Consider the following 19,227-nt stretch of genomic DNA (forward strand, 5'->3'; position numbering starts at 1 on the left):
TGTTTCTGGAGATCAGGAGATAACTTGCAGGAATCACCTCTCTCTTTCCACGACGACGCTGAGCCTAGGGATCAAACTCAGGCCCTCGGATTTGCCAGCAGGCACTGTTAACCATGGAGTTGTCTCATCTTGCTTCCAAGGCAGGTTTCAGGTAGCCCAGGATGGTCTCAGACTTGCTATGTAATCGAGGAAGATGACCTTGAACTCTTGATCTTCCTGCCTTCACCACCCCCAAGTGTAGGAATTACAGGCACAAGCTACGTGCCCAGTCGGCTTCATGTCAGCTCTTCCTTATGGCTTCTTTCTCATTAAGAGGCACTTTCAGACCGAGGCTGGGTAGATTGATCCCGGGTCACCGGTGCCCTGCGTAAGCCTTTACAGGAGCAGACAGCAATCTATGCTTATTAAATGAAGAGACCGGTAAAGGAGGCCAAGTTCAGGATTGGGCTTTTTATTTGGGGGGGATGGATGCTGGGGAGTAAACTCAGGTCTTGCTGGAGCTAAATGCTTTTCCTACAAGCTACGGTACTGGGTTACACCCTAGCTGTACGCAGGATTTTGAAGGCAGGAGGAGAAGACATAACATGTTTTCACCAAGGGAACAGAGTCAGGACAGACACAGACCCTCCTCCTCCTTAAGGCATTGAGCGGTGCCAGGCACATATGGGCGTCATGTCAACTGCTGTCACATTATCTCTGCCTTGAGCCTTTCGGTCATAGTCATAGACTTTTTCTTTTTTTTTCTTTTTTTTTTTAATCTGCCATCTTCCTTAGTTCTTACCAAAGCCCAAAGAGCCAGGCTGTTGTCCCTTTTTCTAAAGAAACGATGTGGAAGCAGGACAAACAGTTGGCTAAGGTTGTTTGCTGGGTAAGTGGCAGGAACGGGGTTTGAACCCCGGTCTCTCTAATCCTGCCGCCCGCCCACCCCTGTTCCCTGCCTGGAGCACCTGCCTGCAGGAGGAGGAAGAGAAGAGGGTGGCACACAGGCATAGTGGGAAGGCAGGGAGGCTCCGCTGAGCTGGGGCCTCCGAGCGAAGCAGAGCAGCAGGCAGTTTCTAGAGCTTTCATTTCTGTCTGTCTCTTCCAAGCAGGTGAAAAACCCCACGGAGGGCCCTTCTCTCATTCCCCCCTTCCCACCTCCTCCTCCCAGCTGCCTCTTCCCCCCACGCTGGGAGGGGGAGGTCAGGTATGCCGCTGGGGATGCAGGGGGGAGCAGAGTGAGTAGGTAGGGGTGCATCATTCCAGATCCTTCCCCTCTAGCACCCCCCTTCCCCATCAAAGGCGCTCAGGGAGGCGAGAGCATTCCAGGTGGAAGGAACGGCAGGCGCAAAGGCTGCGGATTAAGGCTGTGGAGGCGGGGGAAGCCTGTGAGCCAGGCAGGAACCGAGGTTTGGGGCCCCCTGGGATTGCTCAGCGAAGAAGAACTTGCCTGGAGGGGGAGAGAGAGAGAGAGAGAGAGAGAGAGAGAGAGAGAGAGAGAGAGAGAGAGAGAGAGAGAGAGAGAGAGAGAGAGAGAGGAGAGAGAGAGACAGAGACACAGAGATACAGAGATACAGAGAGGAGGAGAGAGAGAGATAGACAGACAGACAGACGCTGTGTACCCAGTAAGAGCCCAGGATGCCAGAGGAAGGGGAGTGGCTTTCTGGCTCTGAGCATTGAGCTCTCCGCCCACTTCCCTACAGATAGGGTTGGTGATGCAGGAAGCAGAGAGGTGATTCTTTTTGATCCCTCCTCTGTTTTGTAGCTGGCAGTGCTAGTTCTGCATCAGACACACTGGCTCTTCAGGGATTCTCACACTGCATTTTCTCTCCCTCTACAAGATCCATATTAACGCACCGCTCCATTTTACAGACAAGCAAACTGAGGCTCTGCCCAGGTGACCAAAATCAGAAAGCACGTTTGGGTTGTCTGGCTGGTTAGTTTTGTGGTTTTGTTCTTTTCTGAGACAGAGTCTTAACAAAGTAGCCAGTGGCCTCCAACACTCTATCCTTTTACCTCAGCCTCCTATCTCAGCCTCTAGGTGCTGGGATCCTAGGTGTTCTGCACCCAGCTCCAGACTGTGTAAAAGGCGGCCCATCTAAGAACTGATCTCTGGTCTGTTTCTACAGGTGGCAATTTTGCCTGTCAGACGGATGGGCTGTTCTCCCAAAGGGTTCCTGTCCCCATAGCAACGATGACAGGAACTCCCGGGTGGACCGCACTTTAGAGTTTGTGCCTGCCTTACTGCTTGAATGCCTTGAAGCTTAATCATCCCTATTTCAGAGATAAGGAAACTGAGGCTCCAAGAATGGGTATGACCTGGCCGAGATTTTAGAGCCCCAGAGGAGCAAAGGTAGTATTCAAAGGGAGTGCAGTGACTAGAGCTCTTTTCCAGTCCTCGGTGGGTTTGTTTCCTGCTCTTCTCAGGGAAGGGAGGTTCCATTTTGCTGGGGGTTTTTTTGTTTTTGTTTTTGTTTTGTTTTTTTTTTTTGAGACAGGTTCTTACTAGGTATCTAAGGGTATGCTACCACTCCCAGCTAGTTTGAGGACATTTTAAGAGCTCCGGGAGGGGCATTGGGTGTGACCTTTGCCACCTGGAATGCGGCTCCTAGCATTAGGTATCTTTTAATCCTGGGGTAGAAGAGGGAGGCTGGGTTCAATCCTAGCTAGTGCTTCCTGACTGCATGTCCTAGATAGAGCCAGGCACTGAACTCCTTCCATTATTCCTTGGCCTCATGGGGAACATGAGGAAACAGAAACAGGCCCACAGACTTGTAAGGACTGATGTAACGCCTACATGAACATCACGAGCATAAGCCTAGCATACAGGAAGTGCTGATTAAACCTTGGACATTATTAATGTTGTTACTATATGTGACATTACCTTTTCACAAAGCAAGTTGCCTAGCTAGCTATGTCATCTCCTCAGGAAAAACTAAAGCCCCAAATCTTAATTTTTACTGCAGGAGGCATCACTGCGGACACCAGCATATTAACAATTTTTTAAATTATATCTTTCTTTTCTTTTCTTTTCTTTTCTTTTTTTTTTTTCGGAGCTGGGGACCGAACCCAGGGCCTTGCGCTTCCAAGGCAAGCGCTCTACCACTGAGCTAAATCCCCAACCCCTATCTTTATTTTCTGATACGAGTACACTGTAGCTGTCTCTAAACACACCAGAATAGATGGCTGTGAGCCACCATGTGGTTTCTGGGAATTGAACTCAGGACCTCTGGAAGAGCAGTACAGTGCTCTTAACCGCTAAGCCATCTCTCTGGCCCCAAAAATTTATTTATTTATTTATTTTTTAAAGATTTATTCATTTATGAGTACACTGTAGCTGTCTTCTGACACACACCAGAAGAGGGCATCAGATCTCTTTACAGATGGTTGTGAGCCACCATGTGGTTGCTGGGAATTGAACTCAGGACCTCTGGAAGAGTAGTCAGTGCTCTTAACTGCTGAGCCATCTCTCCAGCCCCTATTTATTTATTATATACAAGTACACTGTAGCTGTCTTCAGACACACCAGAAGAGGGCATCAGATCTCATTACAGATGGTTGCGAGCCACCATGTGGCTGCTGGGATTTGAACTCAGGACCTCTGGAAGAGCAGTCAGTGCTCTTAACCACTAAGCCATCTCACCATCCCTTAAACAAATCTTAACAATTTTTATTTCTGTTTGAGGCAGCATCTCACAGTGTAACCCAGACTGTCCTGGAACTCTCTATGTAGACCAGGCAGGCCTTGAACTCACAGACATCTGTCTGCCTGCCTCTGACTAAGTTGTGGGATCTAAGGCATGCCAGAGTAGGCTCGATCTGTTGCTTTGAAACAAAGGCTCTCCCAGGATGTCCTTGAATTTATTATTACCCAGATGATTCTCCTGCCTCAGCTTCCAAGTACAAGGATTAAGGTCATGAACCACCACATGGGGCTTAATAACCATAAACATTGTCAGATCTATTATTCCCACCCAATAGCTGCTGACATATGCCAATCACTGTGCTAAGTGATTTTAAACGTTTTTGAGACAAGATCGCATGTAGTCCAGGGCGATGTCAAATTTGCCACGCAGCTGAGGATGGCCTTAAATTTCTTTTCTTTTCTTTCTTATATTTTGGGGGGCGGGCAATGATGACAGAGTTTCTCTGTGTAGCCCTGGCTGACCTGGAACTTGCTCTGTAGATCAGGCTGGCCTAGAACTCAGAGACCCTCCTGCCTCTGCCTCCTGATTCTGGGATTAGAGGCCTGCACCACCAGGACAACCTTAAATTTCTAATCCTTTTATTTTCCCCTCCTGAGCACTTGGATCACAGAGGCACCACCACATCTGTAGGCTTAGATTTATTTTTTTTTTATTTTTTTTTTTTTTTTGGTTCTTTTTTTTCGGAGCTGGGGACCGAACCCAGGGCCTTGCGCTTCCTAGGTAAGCGCTCTACCACTGAGCTAAATCCCCAGCCCCAGGCTTAGATTTTTTAAAACCTATTTTTTTTTTTTCCGGAGCTGGGGACTGAACTCAGGGCCTTGTGCTTGCTAGGCAAGCGCTCTACCACTGAGCTAAATCCCCAACCCCAAAACCTAATTTTTTAAAAAAGATTTATTTTTTTAATGTATATGAGTACACTGTCACTGTCTTCATGGACACTAGAAGAGGGCATCAGATCCCATTACAGATGGCTGTGAGCCACCATGTGGTTGCTGGGATTTGAACTCAGGATCTTTGGAAGAACAGTCAGTGCTCTTAACCACTGAGCCATCTCTCCAGCCTCAAAACCTAATTAGTAAGGGTTTTTAAACCCTTTAACCTCCCTTCTAGCCCACACCCGACCAGAGGTAGTGGAAAGGAAAGACTAAGGGTAAAAGGGGGATGTGGACCAGTTTAGAAATAATTCCTGAGGTGATTCCAATTTTTGTTGTCAGGATATCAGCAGTTCAGTTCACCCAAATCAGCAGTGGTAGCTCAAACCTTTCACAAGCACCAGTCATGCACGAATAAGCCATAGCAGTTCGATCCAGAAGAAACCCCCAGGCTCTGCCAATCGGCCTGAGTCAGAAGAAGTGGCAATCATAAGAAGTTCTTTGGTGGGTTTCTCTCTACAAAGTCACAACAGTGATCAGTGAAGAAGGCAAGGTGACCCAATGCCACAGCGTTGTCCACTGTCTGTCGGGTTATACTTGCACCTTTTCCAGACATCACATGCTCTCTCAGCTGTCTGCTCTAGCAAAAGATCACATGTCCTTTCTCCGGGCAGCTTCCACAAAACACCACGTGTCTGTTCTCAGCAAAACATCCTCCCACGTGTCTACCTCAGCAAAACCTTTACCCATAACACAGTTTCCAGAAAAACCTCACCTGACACAACTGAGTCTTTAAAGAAACCAGAAAATTTCACTTCATACATGTACATTTTTTTAGACAAGGTCTCATAGTGTAGCTCAGGCTAGCCTCAAACTAAGATCTTCCAGGTTCAGCCTCCTAAGTGCTGTGATTTCAAACCTAGCTCAATCGAATTTATTCTTCGCAGCCCTGGGAAACAGAAGTAATAGTAATTTTTTTGAGACAGAGTCTTATTACATAGCCTGGCTGGAACTCACTATGTAGACCAGGCTAACCTCAAATTCAGAGAAATGCACCTGCCTCTCCCTCCACAATAGGCCAGAAACAATTATAACCCTCACTTTCTGTTTATTTTGAAACAAGGTCTCCCTGTACAGGCCAAACTAATTCAAACTTGCAATATAGTCCAGGTGGGCCTTGAACTCCTGCCACAGTTCTGGGATTGTAAGTGTGTACCGTCAAACTAGAAACAGTGGCACATACCTGTAATGTCAACACTCAGGAGCCTGAGGCAGGAAGATTATTAGGAGTTTGAGGCTAACCTGTGTTACATAGTATCAGGCTGGAGAGATGACTTAGCAGTTAAAGGGCTTGCTGCTCTTCCAGAGAACCTGGGTTCCATGACAAGAACTTACGTCGGGGAAGGAGGGCAAACAATAATTGTCCTTCACTCCAGCTACAGGGGATAAGTCGTCAATCTTCTGTTCTCTGCAGGTACTTACCTATCTACACACACACACACACACACACACACACACACACACACACACACTCACTCACTCATAAACACATACACTCACACACACGCTTACACTCATACACACACTCACATACACACACTCATATACACACACTCATATACACATACACTCTCACACACACATACTCATATATACATACACACATTCATATACACATTCACTCACACTCACACACACTCACAGACACACTCACACATACACACATTCATACACACATACACTCACAACACACTCATACACATACACTCACACACACTCACACACAATACACGCACACACATACACTCACACATACAACATACACACATTCTCACACACACGTTCACACACACACATACACACACACTCACTCACACACTCTCACAAAGAGAGAGAAAGAGAAAGTGTGGGCTACAAGCTCAGCTATGATCCATATCTTTCAGATAAGGAAATAAACGCTGAGAGGTGAAGTAGCTTGTCCAAAGCCACAGCTACATTTGGTAATACACATCGGTAACTCCAGGATTCAGAAAGCTTAGGCAGGAGGATTGCCTTGAGTTTGAGGCCAAACAAAATCAACAACACCTTCAAACAACATCAAGAACCAAATAATAACAAAATCACACATCGAGGAGGTTGTCAAAGAACAACTGAAAGCCAACTTGTCTGATCTTTAAAGATAAGAAGGCAAGAAGGCAAGATGGCCTGGGCCTAGATGTCTGTATTCATTCTCTCTCAATCCATAGTCTGGATCTGCTCCTTTAGACTCATCTCCCTGGATGCTGGGTCAACCAAGTACCATTTGTATAGTACCCTTTATGTGCCAAACTCCCATTTTCTCATTAAATCATCTCTACTTTATGACCCTCTAACATATCTAATCTTCAGCCCTCCAAAGAGTAGAAGAGGTACAGCAAGGGTTGGTGACTGTTCAAGGTCACTCAAGCCCAGGGGCAGTGGTAAAAGTCAAGGTTCAGACCCAAGAGAGTCTACCTTGAAGACTGTGTTCTTTCAGTGCAGTGCCGAGATCCTAGAACAGTTCCACTTTCAAAGCCTGGCCCCCTCCCCTGTAACATCCTTATATTCATTTAGCAATAACAGGACCTGAAGGTCACATTTACTCTGTCCTACCTCCTTACTGTCACTATCCTTGTTGGCCTCATTCCTTCTGCGCACCATCTTTTGATGTGTTCCGATTTTTCTGACTTCCAGCTCATTTATGGGCAGACACTCCTCCTCCTCCTCCTCTTCCTCCTCCTCCTCATTCTCCTCCTTTTCTTCCTCCTCCTTCTCCTCCATTTACCAATCCACCCCAGGTATCACCTGCCCAGGGGTGCTTCCTCTGACCCGATGGTCCCTCCCAACCTTCACTCTGGTAAACAGGTTCCCTTTTGAGGTGAATTTTCACGAGCCTGGTTGTTTATTTAAGCCTTAAGTTTCATGAGGATCTGAGTGTGTTTTGCTCAGCATTGCAGCTGTCCATTCCCATGGTGCTCTGCATATTGTAAGTGCTTAGCAGTTTTTAAACTTTTTTTTTTTTTTTTTGGTTCTTTTTTTTTCGGAGCTGGGGTACCGAACCCAGGGCCTTGCGCTTCCTAGGCAAGCGCTCTACCACTGAGCTAAATCCCCAACCCCAGTTTTTAAACTTTTATTTGGTGTGTGTGTGTGTGTGTGTGTGTGTGTGTGCGCGCGCACGTGTGTGCATGTATACACATGTGTAATGGCGTAAACACGCCAAGGCCTATGCACGAATGTTGATTCTCTCTTTCCACCAGGAGGGAACTGGGGAGTGAAGTTCAGTTATCAGGCTCAGCAGCAAGCACTTTTACCCGTTGAACCGTCTCCGTAGTTTCTACTGGATGGGTGAATCCTTTAACGAATAAATGGCCGCTGGGAGCTTTGCCCACCCATTCATCCCACCATTAATTCAACAAGCCCTCACAACTGCCCTCAGTGGTTTTTACGTTCAACCGTTTCATTTTATGTGCATGTTTGCTTCAACCTATACATGTGTACCATGTATATGCAGTGCCCTTAGAGGTCAGAAGAGGGTGTCATAGTCCCAGGAACCGGGGTTACCAGGCAGTTGTGACCTACTTTGTGAGGTGCCAGAAATCGAACCTGGAACGTTTGTAAGAGAGGGAAGTGCTCTTAATCACCGGGGCCATGTCTTAGCCCCTGGTGTCCACGTTTTAGAGAACGAGTCAGTGAGGCATAGAGAGACTGAAAGTGTTTGGAGTTCTGTTTCCATCTTAGGTCGGTCTGATCCCAGAGTCACTGTCATTTACACAGCTGCCCTCCTTCATTTAACAGTCACGCCGGGATTTAAACAGTCACTCGTCAGACTGAGTGTCCCAATTCAAGCCCAGAAGACTCCAATCCAGTGGTCACCGGGGTCCTGTTGACTCTGCTTACACGACAGTATCTGCCTTTTTGAAGTCTTAAGCTTCAGGGAGGGGGAAAGACTTGGAAATACACACCAAAGCAGTCTTTGATGGTGAGAGCTCAGTTCCAACGGTGGACAGACCTGATCAAAGACCTGGAAATGCCCAGTGTGCTGGTAAACGCCTTTAATCCCAGCACTGGGGAGGCGGAGGCAGGAGGATTCCTGGGAGTTTCAGGCCAGCTTGGCCTACAGAGGGCCCCAGTGAGATCTTCATTTGGCTTCTGTTTGGGTAATTCACCTGCTGGTCATCTCTTTTCTCTTGATTTCTAGAATGCTAGGAACACGTGGACCATATCTCGGGTGGTACTTTTCCACAAGAATATTGGTTTAGCTGGTGGGTAGCAGGAGACTCAAGTTCACAGTGACCAGAGTGAAAGAAACAGTTACCCAGCATCCTTAGGACCATCCTAGCCTGCTAACCGGATGAGAAAAACCTATTTTCAGGTGACAAGATGTCACAGAGTAAGAAATACAGGAACAGATGCTAAGTGGGGTAGGTTTGAGTTCTGTGGTCATTTCCAATTGTGGGGAAATTTTATCATGTACTCAGGGTGTTGTGTGTGTGTGTGTGTGTGTGTGTGTGTGTGTGTGTGTGTGTGTGTGTGTGTGTGCATGTTGCGTGTGAGGGTGCAGGCCAGTGTGCATGCTGTAGGTGAGGGTTTAACCTGTGCCAGCCAGAGAATCACCTCAGGTACTGTTCTTCAGGCAACTTCTACCTTGGCTTTTTTTTTTTTTTTTTTTTTTTTTTTGGTTCTTTTTTTCGGAGCTGGGGACCGAATCCAGGGCCTTGCGCTTCCTAGGCAAGCGCTCTACCACTGAGCTAAATCCCCAACCCCTCTACCTTGGCTTTTGTAACAGGCTCTCTCATTGGCCTGGACTACAGGAGCAGGCTAGGCTGGCTGGGCCTGTGAGCTCTAGAGCTCTTCCTGTCTATGCCTCCCCAGCTCTAGTATTACAGTCGGCCTGTTTTGTTTCGAATCTGAGATCTCCAACTCAGGTCCTCATGCTTTCAAAGTAGTACTTTACTGACTGAGCCGTGTCGTGTCGTGTCCCCCACCTGACTCCCTCACACCGTGCACCCTTTCTAAAAGTAAGTTTAGTAGTACAGTGCCAAGAGCGCGGCAGACGTGTCCGTAACAGAGCCTGCCTAAGATCTATTCTTCCGTAAGAGGCTAATACCTGCTCTATAGAGATGGCTCTGGTATATTAAAGGTGCTAAACTGGATTTGTCACATTGTCACTCAGCTACAGCATTTTGCATTCAATAAGCCACTTGGGCGTGTATTCTCATACTTCTCACCTTCATGGACTGGGAGATCTACTGCACCTACTTTATTTTGTAGAACAAAGTGAGAACTAGGTAGGCAGAAGTGGTTTGAAGTTGCAGAGCAAAGTGACAGGTGTTTGGCTCACCCGACAGTGGCCTCTCAGAATTAGTTCCCAAACTCAGGATGCAAGCTTCACTCAAAGACCTATCAGTCGGGGTGAGCTGAAGCCTATGACTCACTCTCCCCCACCCGACTTTCGGTCCTGCTTAGGACACAGCGTGAAGGGACAGAACTATCTACAACTTGAGGGGTGTCCACATAAAGTTCATAGGCTCGGCCTGTTCCTTACATAAAAAATACTGGATGCCTGGATTCTAATAAAAATAATTTGTCTTTCAACACATGTTAGACGAGGTCTTTCATTTACTAAGCTGATTATTTTTGTACTCTAACTTGGGCGTCGATTTACCTTTATTCCCATCTCCACTTCACTTGGTTTGCCCTCGCCTCTGTTTACTCCGATTGCGGAAGTCGCTCGGGTGGAGTTCCCGGGACACTACCTTTGAATACGTCTTTTGCGTACTTATTTAATTGGCATTGGATTCAGACCAATGGGATAGGTGGAAGACCAGGGCCGGTGGGACAGGGAGCCAATCAGAACGGTTGGCGGGGTGTGGCTGCGTCCCGGGGCGGGGAAATCGTGTAATGGCGGACTCAGGCCGGTGGAGTGCGGTTGGGGGCGTAGCGCGCTGAGGGGGGCGTCCGGCTGTGTAGCAGCCCGCAAAGCGGTGGGCTGGAGCGTACTCCGTGGGGACAGGGACCGGCTGCCCAGCCCTTCATGTCGTTGAGGGCGACTGCGCGAAGTCAGGTGAGCAACAAGTCCCCCTGGGCGCGCCCCGCTTGAGACGCGAGCGCCTGCCCGGCCGCCCCTGCAGGGTCCCAGGGCGTCCTGTGTCTGCTCTGACTGCCGCTCTTAGGGGCAATCGGGCTGTCAGCTCTGTGGCGACACCTCGGGGGTGATGGTGACCCAGACTGCCCTTTGGAGACTAGGGAGGGTCGGCGAAAGTGTGACGACCTGTGGCCCTGCCACCAACCCACTGTGTGCTCTTGAGCAAATCACTTCCGTCTTTGGGCCTCAGTTTACCATTTGTAAAAAAAGACTTCACCGAAGGATGTGAAGGATGTGAATTGGGTCCCAGCAGCTCCCCGAGCTCTTGGACAAGTTCTTCTCCAGGCTGAGCCTCAGTTTCCATATTTGGACCATAAAGTAATTGAAGAGCTTTTCGAGGACCCTGGCTGCTAAGCTGGGAGTAGGACACTATATAATGTGTGAGCGTGTGCACGTGTGCCCAGAATGGGCCCTAAAGAGAGAGGAGCCTTGGTTTATGGGCCACTTGTACCAAAGCCTGGGTGCTAACCAGAACGTGAGGGGGTAGGGCCAAGTCCTTTGGTCCTTTGAGATGAGAAAATTTTATACAGCCGTTCATAGATTCAGAGATGATGAGGAAATTCTTGGAGCCTTTGGGATAACTCTTGGCATTTTTAAGTCCAGCCCTGAAGAGGAAGAAAGCCAAGGGAAATGTTAATGGTTGTCCTACTATGTGCCAAACCTTAGGTATACAGCTGTCCTTGTAAGTTTGCAGGTGAGGAAGCCCAGTCTTTTTCAGGGAAGTAACTTTGCTCAGGGTGACACAGTACTGTGTGGCGCTTACTAACGTGAGGGTGTTTCCTCTGGGAAGCACCGGGGCAGGGATAAGTCACTGTTCTCTTAATAAAAGTTTGCTTTGTCATAAATGGAGGGAGGGGTCTAGCCCAGAGATCTTTGGTGTGGAGACAGGCCAGGTCTTGAGCTCAGGATTATTGATTATAAGTCCATCTCCTTTTCTCGCTCTGTGACTTAGAAAGGGCCATTTCTAAGTGTTAAAAGTCACTTTGAAGTGTGTCAGAGCAGCAGAGGATTCAGTTTGAGTCCCGGCCAGGTGTCCTGCTGAAGAAAGGTCAGCAATTTGAGTTTTGGCTCAGGGTGTCGTCATCAGGGTGTCTTTCCTCTGTAAGAAAGCTACGTTTTATTCGGAGGGGAAATTTACCCGTCTGCTAGTATAATTTCTTTGGGTTCCTTGGGGTGAAAGTTTCAATAGCCTGCCCGTGTTAGCATTTCTTTCTTTGTACTTTGCTTATCTTGTAGATGAGTGAAGGTGGTGGACTTTGAGTAGGAGTAGGCTGGGTACCTTAGCCCTTAAGTTTTCCAAACCCCAAGAACTTTGGGTTAATCAAAATAGCAGGTCCAGCTGTGGGTATTGTTCTCATATGTCAGTGTTAGGGAGGAAAATCCGAGGAGGAAGTTGCAGAGAAAGAGGGCGTTTCTTAGCTGTGCAGCCAATATGTATTTTCTTTGTTTGAAATTCTAAAACCAGAAAAGCAGCAGCTAAAGGAGGAAGGAAGGAAAGGACTTCTAAAGCCTGCTTCCTGTCAGGGAGCTGTAAGGACTGTCCCGGGCCATGTGGAAGGCTCTGCTTGCCCAGAAAAAGGCCGTTGAATTGGCTGGACATTGAGAATGCTTTTCTAGATTTTAGAATCTAGAGTGAAGTAACTTTAGGTCTTAAATCCTCCACGATGAGCAATTAAGGGACATTTCATTGAGTCCTCACTGTTGGTTCACTGTTCCCCTCATCCCTCCCAGACTTTGAGTTTTAATGCGATTGAACTCTGGGTTTTAACATAATCTGACTTTGCTACTAGAGGGTGCAAAGCCACCATCACTTGAAAAATATGTTTGCCCATTTATTTATAACTATGTTGTTAATTTCTTTTTAATGTTGCTGTTTGTTTGTTTGTTTGTTTATTTATTTATTTATTTATTTATTTATTTATTTATTTATGTTGAGTCTGGGCTTTCCTATGTAACTCAGGCTTGCCTTGTCCCCGGTGTTTTCCTGCGTCAGACTCTCGAATGTTGGGATTACAGGCAGCAAGCATTAGCACACCCTACTCGGTTTTTGACATTTAAGGTTTCTCTTTTGAATGGTTGTGAATCATATGACCCCCATGGTAACTTCGGTTCTCAGACAGAACAACAAGTGCTCTTGCCTGCTGAGCCATCTCTCTAGCATTTTGTTTTTAATAGTCTGCATGTGTGTATATCTTTGTGCGAATGTGTGTGACTCTAGTTCCCGAGGATCTGATTTCGTCTGACAGCAGGCACGCTGCACACGCATACACGCAATACACTCAAACAGTAAATACTGTGTATAGCAAAGTTGGTTTCAGTGACTGAAAAATAGTGTTATGTAGAAAACTTTTTTTCTGTGATGTAAAACTTTTACTTTAATTAAAATGTAGACAGTGGGCGTTTTCTCTTAGGTACCAAAGTATGCATTTTAATACTCTCTCTGTACTTGTTTTGATAAAGTAAAATGACCCCCCCCCCACCTTTTCTCTTTGTGGTGTTGCCAGTGGAACTCCATTGTTTCTGCTAAGCAGACACATTTTACAGCTGAGTTACATCACCTGTCCTCTCTGCCCTCCTCCTGTTTATAAATAATAATTTGTGGGGTTTTTTTTCTGCTTTATTTTCTGTAGCTATTGAGAAAAGCAGTACCTTTTCTGTACACTCAAAGATTTATGTTTGCAGAATTCTAGAGCTGATGTTCCTTCAGGGTGATGCTTGGTGTAACGCAGGATAATCGCTAATAGATGGAATCTGGGTCAAAGTTTTTCTTTTCTTTCTATTTTTCTTGGTGTTTTGAGACAAGGTCTCTTGTAGCACAGGCTTGCCTGGAATTAGCTATGTAGCTGGAGGATGAGTTTGAACTCTTTGTTTTAAAAAGAATTATTTGGGGGCTGTGGAGATGGCTCAGCAGTTAGGAGCACTGACTGCTCTCCAGACGTCCTGAGTTCAATTCCCAGCAACCACATGGTGGCTCACAACCGTCTGTAATGGGATCAGATGCCCTCTTCTGGTGTATCTGAGGACAGCTATAGAACTCATATACATAAAATAAATAAATAAATCTTTTAAAAAAGGACTTATTTTAGTGTGTGGGTGTTTTGCCTATATGCGTATATGTGTGCATCATGGACGTGCCTGGTGCCGTGGATCCCCTGGAACTGGGGCTGCAAACAGTTGTGAGCTGCCACGCGGGTGCTGAGAACTGAGCCTAGGTCCGCTAGAGGAACATCTAGTGCTCCTAACTGCTGAGCTATTTCTTCAGCCCCCAACCTTGAACTCTTTTTTTTTTTTTTTTAAAGACTTATTTATTTATTTTGAGTGCACTGTAGCTGCCTTCAGACACACCAGAAGAGGGCATCAGATCTCATTATAGATGGTTGTAAGCCACCATGTGGTTGCTGGGAATTGAACTCAGGACCTCTGGAAGAGCAGTCAGTGCTCTTAACCGCTGAGCCATCTCTCCAGCCTGACCTTGAACTCTTGATCCTTCTACTTCCACCTCAAGTTCTGGGTTTAGAAGCTTGTGTAAAAGTAATTCTTTTTTATTTATTTATTTATTTATTTTTTGGTTCTTTTTTTCGGAGCTGGGGACCGAACCCAGGGCCTTGCGCTTCCTAGGTAAGCGCTCTACCACTGAGCTAAATCCCCAGCCCCATAAAAGTAATTCTTGGTGGGTTTTCTAGGTCCCTCTTTTCCCCAAATAACCACTAGGTGTTTCTACATCACTCTAGCCCCTGCTAGCTCTCAACCAAAGCTCCAGAGACCTGGTGTTTTTATTAACAAGCTACAGGCCTAAGCTAGGCAGTCCTTAACTTTCTGGGGTACAGAGATCCGCATTTGAATAGTACAGACACCCTTAACATAGTGCACAAAACCATCTCCCAACAGGCTTGTGCCATTATACCCAGTTTTTGTGGGGTTAGGGATGGAAGCCAGGACCTCAGTGCATGCTAGGCCAAACTCCACCAATTAAGCTACATCTTCGTTCATCCCATATGTACTCTTAGATCTTCTGACATACCTCTGCTATAGAATGAAGTTCATTGTTTGACATTGAAAGGTTTCTTCTCTTTGTAAGAAACCCCGGGGCAACATAGATTTTAAGAATTTTGTTCCACAGACTATAGGGCCACTGTGTTTGAAGCCTTCATTCAGTTCATCCTCCCATTTGAATGGCTCCATAGTGTCTGTTAATAGCACTTTGACAGGGGTGTAGAGAGGTTGTGGAATGGTGGATTGGCAGCTAGAGGTGGAGTAGTTGTGGGATTGGACTAGGGAATAGGAACTGCCCATTTTCTTCCATTTCATAGGCGCTGATACTGTTGAAAATAATTGTAGAGTGGTGAACTAGTATGTGACATTCAAAGATACCCTTGTGATTCTGGGTAAATAATCTCAGCACTTGGGGGGGGGAGGCCAGGGGTGAGTTTGAGGCCAGCCTGGTCTACAGAATGAGCCCTGGAACAGCAAGGTCTACACAAAGCAATCATGTCTGTGACAAACATCAACAAAAACTCAAGCCAGGGAACTGTGGCTTATATTTCTTTTGTGTTTGGAATTCCTAAAGACCAGAGCTTCAAACTGGTCCTATCAGAATTGTCCATGAAAAATGTGCTTATTAAGTGGCACAGGAGCTCTGATGTCAATACTTAACCAGGAAGAACTGTTTATCTCTCTAGCTCAATGGTTGAGGGCACTGACTGCTCTTCCAGAGGACCTGGGTTCAAATACCAGCACTACATGGTAGCTCACAACTGTAACTCCAAGATCTGTCACCTTCACATAGACATGAATGCATGCAAAACACCAATCCATATAAAACAAAGGTAAATACATTATTTCTCGTGTGTGTGTGTGTGTGTGTGTGTGTGTGTGTGTGTGTGTGTGTGTGATGTATGTGTGCCACAGAAGGTGTGTGGAGGTCAGAGGACTACTTTGGGGGTCAGTTCTCTCCTTTCTTTTTTTTTTTTTCTTTTTCTTTTTTTTTCTTTTTTCCGGAGCTGGGGACCGAGCCCAGGGCTAGGCAAGCGCTTTACCACTGAGCTAAATCCCCAACCCCCAGTTCTCTCCTTTCATTTGGTATCCAGGGGTTGAACTCAAAAGTTGTTAGGTTGTGAAATTTTTACCTGATAAACCTATGAATATATTGCTGACATATCACATTGTAACTGCTCAATGATATTTTTTTTGGTGAGTTTTATTTTGGCAGTAACATGAGTTAAGTATGTTAAAAGAGGATTCAGGCCAGGCAGATATGACAGACACTTTTAATCCCAGTACCTGGGAGGCAGAGGCAGATGGATCTCTGTGAGTTTGGGGGCAGCCTGGTCTACAAAGTAAGTTCTAGGAGCCAGAGAGACCCTGTCTCCAAAAAAAAAAAAAATAAATAAATAAAATAAAATAAAATCATTTGCCCGTTGACTAGATTTTGAGTGCTGGGATTACAGACGTGGACCACCATCCCTGGCCAGCTGAAGGTTATTTTTATTAGCCTTACTGAGGTTCAGTGGCGTGACAAGTGATCATTTGGGATAGGTAGAAATGCATACTTTGGGTAAAGGAGACAGACTCCCGTGCACCAGTGATGCGAACAGAAGACATTGAGAGTTGTAGGTTGAGGGGCTGGAGAGATGGCTCAGTGGTTAAGAGCATGCGTTAATTATTCTTCCAGAGGAACTGAGTTTAACTCCCAACAACACATCAGGTGGATCGAAGCCAGCTCCAGGAGACTGAGATCTCTGGTCTCTGTGGGCACCTGCATTCATGTGTACATACCCACATACAAATACACACATATACATAGTTAAAAATAATAAAAATACAATTAAAAAACATAGGAGGAAGTTGTAGTTTGACTGGCTCTCCAGCATGACATGAGAAAGAGTTGATGGTCCATCGCTTTTGATTGACTAGAGAACTGAATGGCTCCTTTGGGAAGAAGGCTATGACATTGGGTGCTTTGCGTATCCTTTAAAGCCGATCTCAGAAGCCTTTTTCTGCTTTAGGAAATGGTCGTTGACTACCTTCTATCCCTCCTTTGTTAAGCCACATTAATCAGACTCAAAGCTTAGACTACAAAAACTACTGAATCCTGAGACCAGGGAAGAGCGTACCTTGGTTATCCAACACTAAGTGAAAACATATCCAGCCAAGTACCGCTGATTGAACACACACTGATACACATATACACACAAAAAGGGGGAAAGGCCTTCAAAAGGGAAGAAAGCAGGAGTGGGTATATTGGAAGGTTTGGAAGGAGGGAAGAAAGGGGGACATGATGTAATTATATTATTATTTCCTCCCCAAGTCGGACAAGTTATAAAATTGTTTTCTCTGACTGTGAGCTGCTGCAGCTTCTCCTCCTGCTCTTTCTCCTCCTCTTCCTCCTCTTATTCTTCCTCCTCTTTCTCTTCTCCTCTTCCTCCTCTTTTTTTCCTGTAGCCCTGGGTATCCTGGAACTCAGAGAGATTCTATTGCATGTGTCTCCCAAGTGCTGTGATCAAAGGTGTGTGCCATCACCCCTGGCTTACTGTGTACTTTTTTTTTCCGGAGCTGGGAACCGAACCCATGGCCTTGTGCTTGCTAGGCAAGTGCTCTACCACTGAGCTAAATCCCCAACCCCCTGTGTACTTTTTAAGGACAGGACTCAATGTTATTCTCTCTCTCTTTTTAATGGAAAATGAACCCAGGACCAATCTCATATGTGCTGGGCAAGTGCCACACCACTGAGCCACATCCCCAGCCTTTTAATTTTTTATTTTTTCCGTTCAGGGTCTCACTACATAGCTCTGGCATTGTGTAGACCAGGCTGGCCTCAAATGCACAGGGGTCCGCCTGCCTCTGCCTCACAAGTGCTGGGGTTATAGACATGTGGCACCACTACCCAGCTTTGTTATTCATTTTTGTATGGTTAGCGTATAACATAACGTATAAACTTAATAAGGGCTAATCTGTTTTATTCGTGGGGTAGGGGGGGCGGGGGTGTTGGTTTTGTTTTTGAGATAGGATCTCACTCTTTAGCCCAGGACAGTCTTGAATTCCTGGTCCTCCTGCCTCAGCCTCTTGACATCTTATGCCACTGTGTCTGCCTTCTCTTACTTCATTTGTGTGGGTTTCTCTCAATTCCATTTCATGGTCAGATTAGAAATTTAAACAGCTTTAAACAGCCTCCAGTTTGCTATCCACTGCCAGTAGTGATGTGATACCCCTTCCCCCCACCCCAAATGTGACACCCAGAAATATCTCTAGACATTGTTACACAGACACTGGAGAGCCGGAATGGCCCAGTTGAAAACCACTGAGTTAGCAGAGTGGCTTGATGGCCTGCAGAGGGAAGTGGGTGCAGACGTTCTGAGATGGATGCCTGGCTTCTGTTCCTCCTTTCTGGTTATAGGTCCCTGTCTTTGGATGAGAAGAGAAATTGAGGGAAATCAGGAGATGACAACTTTAAAATAGCCACATGATTTTTATTCTGTTCAGATTTTATTTTATTAAGTTAAAATATATTGGAGCAGTACGGAGAGCTGAATTATTTATGCAGATCTATGTAAATTCAATTTCTTATCACTGATTAAGATTAGGTGGAGTACGGAGCCAGCAGACTTTTACTTCCATGAATGAAAGACTCAGAAAGCTTCAGTCCTAAAGATCAACTAGAATTGCCTTTTAAAACCTGCTAGAACCGGTTAGGAGTCTTCTTAACTGAAGTTTGAGTTTTCTGGCTCAGGTCTATCATTTGCTGTCCTTGTTTAGATACTTTAGAACTCTAAAACACAGGCTTAAGGTCTCCAGGGTAAAGCCTCTTGCTACCATACCCGAAGACCTGAGTTCAGTCTCTGAATGAAAATGCTTCCTGTCTGTTGCTGTAATGAAATAACCTGACAAGGTGACTTAGGGGAGAAAGAAAGGGCTTACATTTTGCTCACAATTCTAGCTCATAATCCATTGAGGCAGGACTTTGAAGTAACTAATCACATCCTCAGTCAAGAGCAGAGAGAGTGGCAAATGCATGCACGCTTCTGTTGCTTAGTGCACTTCTCTTTCTAGGTCTAGGACTCAAAGCCAGGGAGTCTTTCCACATCAGTTAAGGTATCAGGTCTTACAGACATGCCTACAGGTTGTCCTAGTCTAGACAGTCTTGCTGACATGTTCTTCTGTGATGATTCTGCATTGTGTTAAGTTGACAATTACAACTAACCATAGGACTCTCATGTGAGAGAACTAACTCCTGCAAGTTGTGCTCTGACCTCTACACAAATACATGTCATCTAAATTAAAAAATTATTGCTGGTTGATGATAGCACACGCCTTTAATCCCAGCCCTTGGGAGGCAGAGGCAGGAGCACCTCAGAGTTTGAGGCCAGTCTGGTCTACAGAGAGAGTTCGAGGAGAGCCCGGGCAACACAGAAAAACCCTGTCTAGAAAAATCAAAAACAACAACAGCAAAAAGATTTATTTATTTCCTGTTTTGACTATAGTATGTGTGTGCTGGTGCCCATGGATGTCA

At 45.9% G+C, this 19,227-nt stretch overlaps 1 protein-coding gene and 1 long non-coding RNA gene across 3 annotated transcripts in view; one reads left to right on the forward strand and one right to left on the reverse strand.

Moving 5' to 3' along the window:
• The first annotated feature begins 10,447 nt into the window (after positions 1 to 10,447).
• The window catches only part of Wasf2 (WASP family member 2), a 65,303-nt gene continuing 56,523 nt past the window's right edge, over positions 10,448 to 19,227 (forward strand). Inside the window, 1 exon segment of one of the 2 annotated variants that reach the window (NM_001394051.1) lies at positions 10,448 to 10,640. The gene's annotated coding sequence lies outside the window, so the exon portion shown is untranslated. 2 annotated transcript variants of the gene reach the window in all.
• LOC148006088 (uncharacterized) lies at positions 12,593 to 16,526 on the reverse strand. Its single transcript, XR_015621193.1, has 2 exons — positions 14,168 to 16,526; positions 12,593 to 12,859 (listed from the first exon to the last, which is right to left on the reverse strand). It is a non-coding gene; the product is annotated as an uncharacterized LOC148006088 (long non-coding RNA).

Source organism: Rattus norvegicus, chromosome 5 (genome assembly GCF_021556685.1).
Source record: "Rattus norvegicus strain SHRSP/BbbUtx chromosome 5, alternate assembly SHRSP_T2T, whole genome shotgun sequence".
NCBI classification, from domain to species: Eukaryota; Metazoa; Chordata; class Mammalia; order Rodentia; family Muridae; genus Rattus; species Rattus norvegicus.